This window comes from Pleurodeles waltl, chromosome 2_2 (genome assembly GCF_031143425.1).
Source record: "Pleurodeles waltl isolate 20211129_DDA chromosome 2_2, aPleWal1.hap1.20221129, whole genome shotgun sequence".
Taxonomy (NCBI): Eukaryota; Metazoa; Chordata; class Amphibia; order Caudata; family Salamandridae; genus Pleurodeles; species Pleurodeles waltl.
Window position 1 is genome coordinate 322,692,703 of NC_090439.1, and position 15,082 is coordinate 322,707,784.

Below are 15,082 nucleotides of genomic sequence, written 5' to 3' on the forward strand. Positions count from 1 at the left end.
AAGTTGAGGGACCTGCTACAGTGGCTGTCATCCTTGGGGCCAGTGTGGTCTGAGCTGTGGTGGTGGTGATGGCTGTTGTGGGCAAGGCTGACCCCCCCTTGGGCAAATGCCCTCCAGACCCCTGTGGCTCAATCATGGCGTTAACAATGTGCCATATTGCGGAACCGAGCCTCCACATCTAGTATGTGGCGGTAACGCATTGCCCACCTCTGGAATTCCCTGATCTCCTGGGCATTCATGTTGGCAACTGTAAAAATAGAGAAAGCCAAACATTAATGACATCATTGTGTGATACATCTACAGATGATATTCTAACACTTTATCAAAAATAGCACATACAGTCAAAATCACAGTAGAGATGATAGAATGTCCCTGAGGAATGACATGCCAATGCAGCCTACACATCTACTATCTAACAGCACAGCAATGCACAATAAGGTGTGTACTTAATTAAATGATCTGTGCACCTTTGTACTGCTACTGGTCACATAACAAATGCTGCAAGTACTCCACATGTGCCAGGCCAACTAATGACTATCTTCTGGATGACAATCAAGGCCCAGAAGACCTGTGATTTGTAAATGGAACTGGCTGGATGGTATGCAGTTGGTAATCATGAGGGGGCATTGTATGTTGGAACACATGAATGCTTGAATTACATGTCTGTCTTCTACACTGGGACCCTCACACCTAGGTACACATATTTCCTAACCCTAACCCTGTGCCTCGGGTGGGGGTGGACATGCAACACATACTTTCAAACATCAAGGACAGCCAGGAAGCTTTGGACAGCTGTCCATGGGTTTAGTCAGTCCACCACAGGTAAGGAGGGCTGCCAACTAGGATTGACTCAAACATTGGACAATTAGATCCACACTAATTTTCTAAATTTGGACAATTGTCTACATCATTACATCTCACTGACACCTTTCCAAAATCATGCACATTGATGCAAGCACCAATCTGGCCTTGAACTGCATGCACGCCTATGACATTTCACTCAAGGTCCACATACACAGAGCACAACATGTGGAGCTAAATGCTGCCGGAAAGTCGAGCACACAGTCCTACATGTTCCTTACTTAACAGGGATGCTCAGGTCTATGAGTAAGACTTCGGCATCACTGGTCTGTGTGAATCAGGGTATGACTTGCTGACTAAATCATGACACTGGCCACCTCTAAAATAATCATTGGCATACATGTAGCAACAAATCACCCTGTTCACCTGTCCATGCCTATAGCGCAGCACTCGACTCCCAATATATGACTCTCCGTCACAGAATGTCCAACTCGAACATGGAACAAAATGTCAACCTCCAGTCAAGTCACATATCAGATCATGTGCCAGCACATCATACCTTGCTGTCAGAGTCACCAGATCCTCGGGGTCTGTGCACGTTCCCAACACGTCCACCACTGAACAGCTCCAAGACTCTGATAGATAAATCACAGAGACTGAGAGAGTTCAAGAGGGGAAGAGGGGATTAGGAAGGGAACAGCTGGGAAGGAGACCTGTAGTAAGAAAAAGGTTAGAACACACGGTATGAAAATTATGGGGGTCATTCTGACAGCGGCGGGCGGCGGTCGCCGCCCGCAATGCGGTTACCGCCGAATGACCGCACCGCGGTCAAAAGACCGCGGCGGTCATTCCAACTTTCCCGCTGGGCCGGCGGGCGACCGCCAAAAGGCCGTCCGCCGGCCCAGCGGGAAAGCCCCTGCAACGAGGAAGCCGGCTCCGAATGGAGCCGGCGGAGTTGCAGGTGTGCGACGGGTGCAGTGGCACCCGTCGCGATTTTCACTGTCTGCAAAGCAAAGCAAAGCAAGCAAATCTTTGTGGGGCCCTGTTAGGGGGCCCCTGCACTGCCCATGCCAGTGGCATGGGCAGTGCAGGGGCCCCCAGGGGCCCCACGACACCCATTACCGCCATTCTGGTTCTGGTGGTGGACATCGCCAGAAACAGGCTGGCGGGAAGGGGGTCGGAATCCCCATGGCGGTGCTGCAAGCAGCGCCGCCATGGAGGATTCCCTGGGCCAGGGGAAAACCGGCGGGAAACCGCCGGTTCCCCTTTTCTGACCGCGGCTTTTCCGCCGCCCTCCACCATGGCGGTCATGGACCGCCAGGGTCGGAATGACCCCCTATATCTCCTGAAATCAATACTATACTATGATTCTAAGCCTAGTCACTCTGAAAACATGAACAATCTAAGAGTTAAGTTTAAAATGACTAAGTTTCAAGATGGCCGGATACCTGTAAGGGAATCAAGATGAATTAAATGAAAACTTTCTTATTCAAGTACTTTCCTTTACATGAGAATCAGAAAAAACATTCTGACTAAATTTTAAACCAGTCATATAAATCCAGTTTTGCGAATGTTTACTAGGACCATACAATATTGCATCTAGAAACTCTGGCCTTCTGTGTACTCTTAAAATGTTTCAACACAAATTGCGCATATTCATAAAACACGATGTAAATGTCAAGAAATAACAGCTCACAATAAATAACAAGATCAAAGTACAATGAAACGAATCGCGCTTCTTTTGCCGATTCTTAAGCCACCATGTAAAATGTCAAGAAATGGTAGCGCGCAATGAACAACAAAGTTAAATCCTCATGAAACGGGTTGCACGTCTTACCAATTCGTAAAACATCATGTAAATGTCAAGAAATAGTAGCGCACAATGGACAACAATGTTTAAACACCATAAAACGAATTGCGCGTCTTGGCGATTCTTAAGCCACCATGCCCATGTCAAGAAATGGTAGCACGCAATGAATAACAAAGTCAAACCTTTATGAAACAAATCGCATGTCTTGCCTATTTGTAAACTACCATATAAATGTCAAGAAATGGTAGCGCGCAAGTAATCTGTTACTCATTTAAGAATTAAACCAAGAATATGAAAAGTCTCAATAACGGTGTCGGAACAGTCCAACCACCGTCTTACCGCCTGGAACAATGATCACCAATGACGGATGAAGGGCAGAAGACTGGAAGATCCAAATAGGCCGCCGGGACAGGAGCTCAGGAAGAAGCTGCTGCTCTGCACCGGGACCTCTGAATAGTGAGCACTGGGAGTTGGGCTGGCTCTCTTTTAAAGAGTCTTGGCCCAGCCCAGAACCACGCCCAGGCATGTTGCAGGGAAAGTCTCTGGAAGGCCCTGGAAAGGGGCCACACCCTAACACACTCTGAAAACCTGCAGCAATACATTGCAAAGGAACAGTATTTGTAAGTTTTCAGGATTGAACTCTGCAATGCAAAAGGTTAAACCACAACATATCAGCACAATGCATAAATAACGTTGTTTTGAGAGTGCTGGGTTTTTGCATTTTTTGTCGTCAATAGAGCGCGTACTGCTCTGGTGTTGACACTTGCAATGAGTCCAACACACAGGAGTCAATCACACAACAGCTGCAAACACAACACAGGACAAACATATTAACACTTACTGGATATGTCTGGGTCCGCAAATTGAGCCACTTTACCAATTGTATATGGGACGGGACCCCCTGTAAAACATGGAAGGGTGAAATGTGCTCAATGTCTGCTCACTGTACAAAACTTGGATCAACAAATTACTGTATGTGACATTTTATATGATAGAGCAGCACATCAGGCATGTAGACACACCAGCAGACATAGACCCTCATTACAACCTTGGTGGTAAATGCCGCCTACTGCCGTGCTGACGGCCACCAACATACCGTGACTGCAGCGGTATACCACTTCCCGTATTATGACCCACACGGAGAAATCCGCCACTATACAGACACACACACAAGTCCTCCACACCAAAAGTCAGTGATAAAGTGGCGGTACCAAAACCCACACCGTTACACCAATAGAAATACGCCCACAGTATCAGGACCCACTAATCCCCACAGCGGTCTTTCAACCGTGGTAAACCATTGGCGGTACACACCACTGCGCTTAAAATACACACACACTTACAAAACTACACAACATTGGACAATTCAAAAAACACACACCTGACTCACATACACACACCTCACCCACACACCCACACCACTATAAAACACACACCCACATTACCCACAACCAGTTCAACGAAAAAAAAGATTGCTAACAGAGAGAGAGACAAGCCAGGAGCACCCACTCAATCTGAGCCACAAAACACCATCACTCATACACCATCCACACACCTCACAGCACACACTACTACACATCACCCCACACATCCTCACACATAACACTCAAATCACACATCCATGACACCCAAAGGACACCCCAGGTTTTCAGAGGAGGAGCTAAGGGTCATGGTGGAGGAAATCATCCAGGTAGAGCCACAGCTATTCGGATCACAGGTGCAGCAGACGTCCATTACAAGGAAGATAGAGCTATGGCGGATGGTTGTCGACGGGGCCAACGCCGTGGGACAGCACCCCAGAACACAGGACGACATCACGAAGAGGTGGAACAACCTAGGGGGAAGGTGCGTTCTGTGGTTGCAAGACACCAGGTAGCCATACAGAGGACTGGCGGTGGACCCCCACCTCCTCCCCACAACTAACAACATGGGATGCGCATGTCTTGGCGATCATGCCTCCTGAGGGCCGTGCAGGAGTAGCAGGAGGACTGGGCTCTGGTAAGTCAAATCTTTACTACTTTCACCCACCTACCTTCATGCCATCATAAACTCCTACCCCTACCCTCACCCCATCACTCCATCACATTACATATACCCCACCATCACAACCCACCCATCCCAATACCAAGCCCTGCATTCTACACCAATGCATGAACCCCCATCACAGACCTGCATGGACACCCATCACCACAGCATGCACACTAGTGACAATCACATAGCCAACCAAATCACAACTCACACAACCCACAGCTGCCTTGCTAATAACAACCATAGAGGAAAACATACCCATGCACCAGATGGTACACGCAGATACAATAACACTGCATTGTCATCCCCACAGGACCCGTATTCAACGACACCGGAGATGAGGTGCCACCAACATCCAGTACCCCCTCAGAAGAGGCCCACAGTGATGACAGCAGCTCTGCACGCCTGGATCATGATGACCAACCTGGCCCATCAGGGACCTCTGGAAAGTCAGTTACTCTGCCACAGTCCCATACCACCACAGAGCCTCCCCCCTCAGGAAACACGAGCAAAGCACCCACAGAGCGGGCCCATACCACTGTCCCCAGCGCACGTCAATCAGAAGTGTGTCCACCACTACAGGGACCCCAGGGAACCCCACAAACCCAGAACAATCAGGGACCTGGGGTAAGTGACATTGGGCACATGGTTCAGGGGACAGAGGCACAGGACAACAGGGAAGCTGTGACAACTGCTGTGCGATTGGGGGGAGGGCAGGCCCAGGAAACCCACTCTCCACGAGGGGATCAGGGATCCTGGGAGCATACCTACATTCCCAGGAGACCTTGGGCCAGATACGGGCTAAGTTGCAGGAGACCCAGCGGCTGCAGAAGGGACAGTACCTGGGGATCAGGGAGGACCTCAAACCATCCTGGTCACCATTGCAGGGGTGCTGGCAGACATGGCCAACACCATGAGGGAGGCAGTGGCAGAACAACGGGCCCCTGACACTAGCCACACCGATGAACAGCCCTCCACCTCTGCCCGCGCTAGAGGACAGGAGGCACCACCACTGGACAAACAGATCACCAGCACCCCACCCCCTGCAGAAGGAGAAACACCCCACAAACGGTCCCTGCAATCCAGGCAGGAGCCAGAGAACATTGCCAAGACCCCCGCCAGGAACTAAGACTCTCCTGATTGTCACCCGTCTGTCCCACCCTGTCCACAGTTAACTGCCATTGCCCCCCTTCCTATACCCCATTGGACAATGCACCTGTGATACCAAGAGACTGGACTCCGACTGGACATTCCTCCACCATCAATCCAGCCCATTGCACATCCCCCTCTACTTATTAGCACTTAAATAAACACCCTTGGAACAAATACCAATCTGGAGTCTGTCAATTGTTTGAAATAAGTATTAGTACAACAATCTGAAAACATTGCAATTCATTTGTACCGTTATATGTAGATTGGTATGACCTGTAGTGGGCAGGAGTAAACACACAGGAGCCAGAGTGGGGCACAGAGATCTGCAAATAGAGATGCCAAAGGGTACAGTAAGTGGCCATAGAAATAGGGAAATCGTGCTACCCTATCCAATGTCCAACAGAAAACTGCAATGGAAGGCAAAGTAACAGTGTCTTACCTGTGTGTCACTGGAAGTACTGCTGTATGAGAGAGCTTCTGTTGTCCACATCTTCATCCTCTGCCTCCTCTTCCTCACTGTCCACAGGCTCCACCATTGCCACAAGACCATCTCCAGGCTCATCCTCCTGCAGAAAAGGCACCTGGCTCTCAAGGCCAGGTTGTGCAACATGCAACATGCAACATGCAACAATGATCTGGCACACCTTCTTTGGTGAGTAGTACAGGGATCCACCTATCAGATGGAGGCACCAGAACCTGGCCTTCAGAAGGCCGAAGGTTCTCTCAATTATCGTCCTTGTACACCCATGTGCCTCATTGTTACATTCCTCTGCCCTTGTACTGGGATTCCTCACTGGGGTCAGGAGCCATGAGAGGTTGGGGTAACCAGAGTCACCTGCAAGTATTCAAGGGATACCTGTTAGACATACACTCACCCTTAGGGACAACCCCACACCCATATACCTACATCAACTGGGTGGGGACCATGGACTCACCTATTAGCCACACCTTGTGCCTCTGGAGTTGAGACATCACATGTGGAATGCTGCTATTCCTCAAGATAAAGGCATCATGCACAGAGCCAGGATACTTGGCATTCACATGGGAGATGTACTGGTCCGGCAAACACACCGTCTGCACATTCAGAGAGTGATAGCTTTTTCTATTCCTGAACATTTGTTAATTCCTCCGGGGTGGGGGGGACAAATGCTATATGTGTACCATCAATGACACCAATGATGTTGGGGATATGTCCCAGGGCATAAAAGTCAGCTTTTACTGTGGCCAAATCCTCCACCTGGCGGAATACGATGTAGCTGCACATGTGTTTCAGCAGGGCACACAACACTCTGGTCAACACGTATGAGAACATAGGCTGTGACATCCTTGATGCCATGGCCACTGTCGCTTGGAAGGAACCACTTGCCAGGAAATGGAGCACTTACAAGACCTGCACTAGAGGGGGGAATACCTGTGGGCTGGCAGATAGTTGAAATCAGGTCTGGCTCCAATTGGGCACACAGTTCTTGGATTGTGGCCCTATGAAGTCTCTAAGTTAGGATAATATGTCTGTCCGCCATTGTCGCCAGGTCCCCCAGGGGTCTGTACACGGGAGGGTGTCTCCTTCTCATATTCCTCCTCAGCAGTTGAAGTCTAGGGAGAAAAACTGTGAGCAGAGGGACATATTCACACATCTATTGAATTAATGATACATTTCTTCCTTTACAGAAACAGTATGTGAATTTTAGAGTCAGTTGATGTGCCCCCCTGAAATGTTGGCTGCCTGACCTCTGTGGAGAGACAAGTGGAAATGAGGTAATTCCATGGGCATGGTGTGCTGTTGTGGTCGGCGGTCGATGACCGCCGCGCAACTTCGCATTGGTTAACATTGGGCCCTATGGGTTCCGGGAGCCAATGACGATGTATGCCGGCGGTGACGGTACGCACCGCCGCAGACGTGATCACCATTTTCTATCTATTCACTCACTTGCTATCTGACCTTCAACAGGAGAGGACCTAAACTGGAAGTGCTGCTGTGACCTGTGTCTAGAAGCGACAATGGCTCATGTGTCTGGGGAAAGGGCCTCTGCCTTCACTGCGGAGGAGTTGGAGAGACTGGTGGATGGGGTCCGACCCCAGTACACTTTACTCTATGGTCCTCCAGACAAACGGGTGAGAACACTGTGAGCATAATGCCTGGGCCAAAAATGTATGGAGTGCTGTGTGTGTAAGCCACATGTGGGAGGGGGGCTGAGGTGTCCTGGGCCGAGTGCTGCATGCATGGTGGTCAATGTATGTGTGTTAGGCGATGGGAGGGACATGGTGGTTCATGAGTGTGACGGTCTGGACTGTATGACTAATCCCTTTGCTGCTGTCTTTTTCCTGCAGGTTAGCGCCCATCAGAAAAAGGGTTTTTGGCGTGCCATCGTCAAGGAGGTGCGGATCCTGGGCGTCGTTGACAGGTAGAGCACCCACTGGCGCAAACGGTGGGAGGACCTTCGCTGCTGGGCAAGGAAGATGGCAGAGGCCCAGCTGGGGCTGGCCTCCCAACGAGGATGGGGTGCCTGTCATACCCTGACCCCCCTGATGTTCCGCATCCTGGCGGTGGCCCATCCGCAGTTGGATAGGTACCTGAAGGCATCACAGGAGCCACAAGGGGATGAGTACAGGTTCAGAAACATGATTTTGCACGCGCTAAGGTTTACATGGGCAGGGGATGTGGGCTGTGGTACCCCTAGGCCAGGGCGAACATGGCAGGGTAGGTTCCTTGTTGGGCAGGCTCTGAAGTACTCCAATCCCAAGGTGTGCAGCTAATGACGATAGGCAATGTACCCCATGGGCTGGTGACTAGCTTTGTAACTGGTAGTGCATGGCCTAGTGCATAGGGCAGCTCCCTGTGTGTTGTGTACGCCAACTGTAGTGTTGTTGCTGGCACTGACCAAGTGTATCCTCTGTCTCTCCCCCCCTTTTTGTTTTGTCACCCTGTTCTTGTGTGCATTAGCATCATCTGGCAGAGGAGCAGAGGCACTGGCGATGGAGGGAGCTGCATCCCACATGGACCTGGAGGCCGAATCCACTGACGGTGAGGGCCGCAGTGGGACGGAGGGCGAGAGGAGCACCACAACGGGGACAGGAGGGGACACCACAGACAGCAACTTCTCCTCTGATGGAAGCTCCCTGACTTTGGCGGACACCTCTGTGCCCACCTCAACAAAAGATACAGCCACCACCCCCCCCACCAGCACCGCCCTCCCAGCAGCCCCTCAGCGTGTTTCCCATGCCCGCTCACCCAGGAGGGTGGGCATCTCCTTCGCCCCAGGCACCTCAGGCCCTGCCCCAGTCAGCCCTGCTGCCCTCAGTGAGGAGGCTACTGACCTCCTGGGATCCCTCACTGTTGGACAGTCAACCATTCTGTATGCCATCCAGGGTGTCGAGAGGCATTTGCAACAAACAAATGCCTACCTGGAGGGCATTCACTCTTGCGTGGCAGCACAACGGAGAGCATTTCAGTCTCTGCCCTCCGCACTGATGTCAGCCATTGTCCCTGTCTCTAGCCTCCCCCCTCCAACTTCCTCTACCCAGTCCCAATCCCCTCAACCCCAGCCTATTCCAAGCACACCTTCAGATTAGCATTCACCCAAATCAACACACAGAAGTGGCACAGGCAAACTCAAGCACCACACTTCATCTCACAGGAACTCAAACAAGCACCCTCCGCATGCAGACACACCAACATCCACTGCCTCCACTGTGTCCCCCTCCTCATCCTCGTCCACCTCCTTCCCAGTAGCGTCTCCACTCACACCTGCATGCACTAAATCCTCATCCACTACCTCCATCACCAGCACACCTATCACTACACGCCCTTCACTGGCAGTCACCACCCCCACATCCCTGTACACGTCCCTTGTGTCCTCTCCCACTGTGTCTGTGACCCCTTCTCCCAAAGTACACAAACACAAGCACACACACACCCAACAGCCATCTACCTCACAACAGCATCCAGCTCATGCACCTGCACACAAACACAGCAGACTGACACCTCCTACAACCACTCCCTCTTCCTCCACTCCCAAACCTTCACCCTCTTACCACTCCATTGTCTCTAAGAAGCTTTTCCTGGCAAAATTTGACCTCTTCCCTACCCCTCCCCCGTCCATCCCCTCGGGCCAGGGTGGCCAAAACCAAGCACCTCAGCCACCAAGTTCACGTCTGCTGTGTTTCCTGTAGCTGTCAAAGGCTCAAAGGGGTCACCCATCAGCCCAGCAAGTGTGGCACCAACCCCTGCCAAGGCAAAGAACATTCTGCCACCTGGCAAGGTGAAGAAGGGGACAGCATCAAGCAAGGGGAAGGAGCCACAACCACCCAGCAAAGCCACCTTAAAGACTCCAGCTGCCACACCAAATGTGACGTCACCATCTGCCAAGGGCAGGAAGGGGCACAAACCACCAGCCAAGGCACTTCAGCCATCCGAGCTTGTAGGTGAAGGCCTGTTGCCTACTAGCACAACTGCCAGTACCGTCACCTGCACCGCGGCCAGCACCGCCACCTGCACTGCCGCAAGCACTGCCACAAGCACTGCTGCAAGCACTGCCACCTGCACTGCCGCAAGCACCAAAACTGTCAGCAGCAGCAGCCCCATTGGACAGCCATCCGAGGCTGCAGGAGAAGGTCTGGAACCTTCCCCCCACCACTGGCAGCACCGGCACATGCACCGTTGCCAGCAACACCACCTGCACCGTCGCAAGCACCGCCACCTGCACTGCCACAAGCACCGCCACCTGCACCGCTGACAGTAGCACCACTGCCAGCAGCAGCAGCCTCAGTGGGCAGGCGTCCGAGGCTGCAGGAAAAGGGCTGGAGCCTCCCCCCACCACTGGCAGCACCGGCACCTGCACCGGCACTACCACCACTGTACAGCTGCAGCCACCAGAGGATGGACTGTAGCCCTGCCTCCATGGACTAGCATGCATCCTGATCACTGCAAATCTCGTGGCTCTGACACCCAGGTGAGGACCTGTGACCTGGCAACCCCCAAGTACTGCATCACTGGGCACGAAGCCCCCTCCAGAACCAGTGGAGAAACGCATCCACTCACCCTATCCTTGGCCGGGTGAAGTACATTGGGCACCAAGCACACTGGGCACAAAGCCCCCTCCAGAGCCAGTGGAGAAAGGCATCCACTCACCCTATCCTTGGCAGGATGAAGCACATTGGGGCACCAAGCCCCCTCCAGAACCAGTGGAGAAAGGCATCCACTCACCCTATCCTTGGCAGGATGAAGCACACTGGGCACAAAGCCCCCTCCAGAACTATTGGAGAAGCCATCCACTTGAGAGACTGTGGGGGTCATTCTGACCCCGGCGGTCTCAGACCGCCGGGGCCAGGGTCGGCGGGAGCACCGCCGACAGACCGGCGGTGCCCCGCAGGGCATTCTGACCGCAGCGCTTTGGCCGCGGTCAGTGCAGGAAAACCGGCGGTCTCCCGCCGGTTTTCCGCTGCCCGTCAGAATCCTCCAAGGCGGCGCAGCATGCTGCGCCGCCTTGGGGATTCTGACACCCCGTACCGCCATCCTGTTCCTGGCGGTTCGCCCGCCAGGAACAGGATGGCGGTAGGGGGTGTCGCGGGGCCCCTGGGGGCCCCTGCAGTGCCCATGCCAATGGCATGGGCACTGCAGGGGCCCCCGTAAGAGGGCCCCGCTTGTATTTCACTGTCTGCATAGCAGACAGTGAAATACGCGACGGGTGCAGTAGCACCCGTCGCACCTTCCCACTCCGCCGGCTCGATTACGAGCCGGCTTCATGGTGGGAAGGTCGTTTTCCCCTGGGCTGGCGGGCGGCCTTTTGAAGGCCGCCCGCCAGCCCAGGGGAAAACTCAAAATACCCGCCGCGGTCTTCCGACCGCGGTACGGTATTTTGGCGGCTCCCGCCGGGCGCGCGGTGACCGCGCCCGGCGGGAGTCAGAATGACCCCCTGTGTCCTTGCACTTTCCAGGACCAAGCAGTGGGCAAACCACCCACTTGAGAGGCTGTGGCTTTGCACTCCCCAGGACCAGGCAGTGGGCAAACCACCCACTTGAGAAACTTGAGAGACTGTGGCTTTGCACTCCCCAGGACCAGGCAGTGGGCAAACCACCCACTTGAGAGACTGTGGCTTTGCTCACCCCAGGACCAGGCAGTGGGCAAACCACCCACTTGAGAGACTTGAGAGACTGTGGCTTTGCACTCCCCAGGACCAGGCAGTGGGCAAACCACCCACTTGAGAGACTTGAGAGACTGTAGGTTTGCACTCCTCAGGACAAAGCAGTGGGCATACCACCCACTTGAGAGACTTGCTGTGGGCATGGAGCCCCCTCCAGGAGCAGTGGGTCGTACCATTTTCCGACTGAGGTACCCCCCGTTCCCTGCCCCCCTGAGGTGCCTGTGTGTTTTCAACCTGATGCCCCTGCAGTGTTCTCTCTGTATTGAGGCAGGAGTCAAGTGTGGGCTTGGCCTATGTGTTTTGGCCCAGTGGGCCACGGACATTTTGAGTGGCTATTGTCCCGCCTTTTGTACATTTTGTATATTTTGTAAATACTGTTTTGGAAATATTTATGAATTTCTGACTTTTTCTAATATAACACTCATTTGACTCTATTCCTTTTGTCCTTGCATTATTCCTGAGGATTATGGGGTGTATATGTAATGTTGTTGCATGTGTTTGTGTGTATGGTGTTGAGAGTGAGGGTGGGGGTGGGGGTGTTGCCTGTTGCATGTGTGTGACACTCTCTTTTTCCTCCACCCTCCCCTATGTGATAGGTGCAGTACTCACCGTGGTCGTTGCTGTCATCGTTGGTACTCCTGGTATATGAGAAGATACGCGAGCATGGGTAACACCTGTAGTTCGGGCTCCATGGCGTCCTGGTTCTTCCTTGAGCGTCGAGAGGTGAGTGGTTTCCCTTCAAAGTACTGTTTCCGCCGTGCTTTTGATGGCGTTGGTACCGCCCCGGAAAAGCTGGCGGATGGGCGGGTTGTAATGGAGTGGGCGGTACATTGTCTTCCGCCTGGCTGTTGGCAGTTACCGCCACGGTATTTGTTGCTACCGCCATGGCGGTCGGAGTTTTAAAGTGGCTGCCTGTGTTGGCGGTTTCCGCCGTGGTCATGATTCCAATTTTTTTACCGCCGTCCTTTTGGCGGTATTACCACTGCATTAACACCAACCGCCAGGGTTGTAATGACGGCCATTGTCATGCAAACATGCATTGACACTGTCACTCCAGTGAGTGATAGACACACATATGCACACATGCACTGGCCCTAACAATCATGTGGTGCCAAACATGAATACTCAATTTTGTGCTTAATTATTTCTAGAGGGTACTCCATTTCATCATTTGTTATTATGAGAGACATGCAAAGCTACAGTCATGGTGCACTGCTATACCAGTGACTTAGGTATTGTGGCTTGTGCCTCAAGGGACAATGAGTTACTGTGCGATGCTCATGTGGGGTGAGTTTTGTTCAGGAATTATTGTGCTTTCAATGGTCCATTATATGTGTGCCTCTGTTGTATGTAGGTTACATATGCCACATTGGCAGTGTACCCAGAGCCGTATATGCCCCCTATGGCAACATGATGGCTGGGATCCTGTGTGTTACTTGATGACAATGTTACGCTAAACATGGATTGTCAACAACAAAAAGACTTATGCTGACAGTGTCTAATTTGATCAACCGTGACAGAATGCATGGGCACAGGTGTAGTCATTGCACATGAAATGTGTTACTCTGGGCCCTTTGTACCTATACCAGGTATTGAAAATTACTGTACACTTTGCCAGATTCATCAACTTAAAATTGCCAAGTTGGGTGATCAGTGGTAGTACAACTGAACTGACACTGTCCGCTAATAAAAACATGGGTTAGCAAATGTCCTACTTCTGCAATGATGATGAGGTTGGTCTCTATTTGAAAGCACCTTGGGAATGGCGGCACTCACAGGAATGCTGGCCTGCTGATCTTAGCATACCACCATGTCTGTGACAGCCTTCATACTGAGAAGTTAACATTTGTACAAATGCTGCACTATATCAGCAGGGGTGTACCAAACGTAAAATAGCAAACTATTTTGTCACTTTAAATGTGTGATGGAAGCAGTCAGTGGTCCCTTGCACAACGTCATGCAAGTAATTAGTTTGTGACCATGCATTCACAAAGAGCAGGGATCCCATAATGACCCATTCACTTTATAAAATTGTTTGGATATAAAGTGACACAGATGGCAAATGCAGCAGCTCTGTACCAGCAATTGTGCCCAAGGCAAAAATGTTGTTGGGCCATGCTACTCAATGATAGGATTTCTAAGCCTACTCTGAAAAGCCACGAGATGAACCTGTTTAGTGCTACTGCAATCTGGTAGAATCTGGGCACAATTAGGTTTGGCCATGTGAAAGATTATATGTCCAGACGTAAACATACAGAAACAATTAACTTAGGGCCAGAATTATTTTTTTAATTTTTTTAAGTGTAGCCTTTGGTTTATTTGTTTACGTTACAGCTATGGAAAGTAGCACAAAATATTTTGATATTATCAAGTTTGCATTACATTTGCATGCAGAATTAATTTAAATGCTGCACAAACAAAGTAGAAATATTGGCCTTAGATATTAACAGAGTTTAGGAAGATCTTTGTACGTATGGCCATGAATACTGTTCAGACATGGTTTTAAAAAATTGGGGACTACATTGGTTCCTTGCATTAGCATGTGAAATACATCCCATTCCCAGTACACTCACAGGGCCTGAATAATACTTTTGTTTGTGCTGCATTACCATCATGTATTGACGTCAAAGCAGCACTAATTTACAAGATAAAGTTGTCTTTTGTAAGTTTGTGTAGCTTTTGTGTCAACAAATGACGGTGATGCATTGCAAACATTTTATGAATCATGGCCACTGTTTGTTCAACTTGTATTCCACATGTCTACAAACATTGCATGCAGCATGTCACAAAATCTGCTACTGTCACTACAGAGCATGTTACTGTACACATTAGTCTAATTTGTACTTACCAACAGGGCCACCAATCACCACACCCAGGTGGTCCAGCAGGTCCTGCTCTCGGGCCACCAGGTCAGCCCAGCAATGTTTTAATTGATGGCCGTTGCGCTGGCTGTTGAACAGTCTTCTTAGGTAGAACAGCATCTTGGCCCACCTGAGCCTCCTAGCCTCCGTGTGATACCCCTGTATCACCCTGCCACCAGCCTCCAACATCAGGGGAAGGAAGTGGCACACCAGCCACACAAAGGCCCCCCAGCTCGTCCTCACCCATTCTCCCCAGATGTGGCCTTCTCAACATCTCAACAATAATAAGG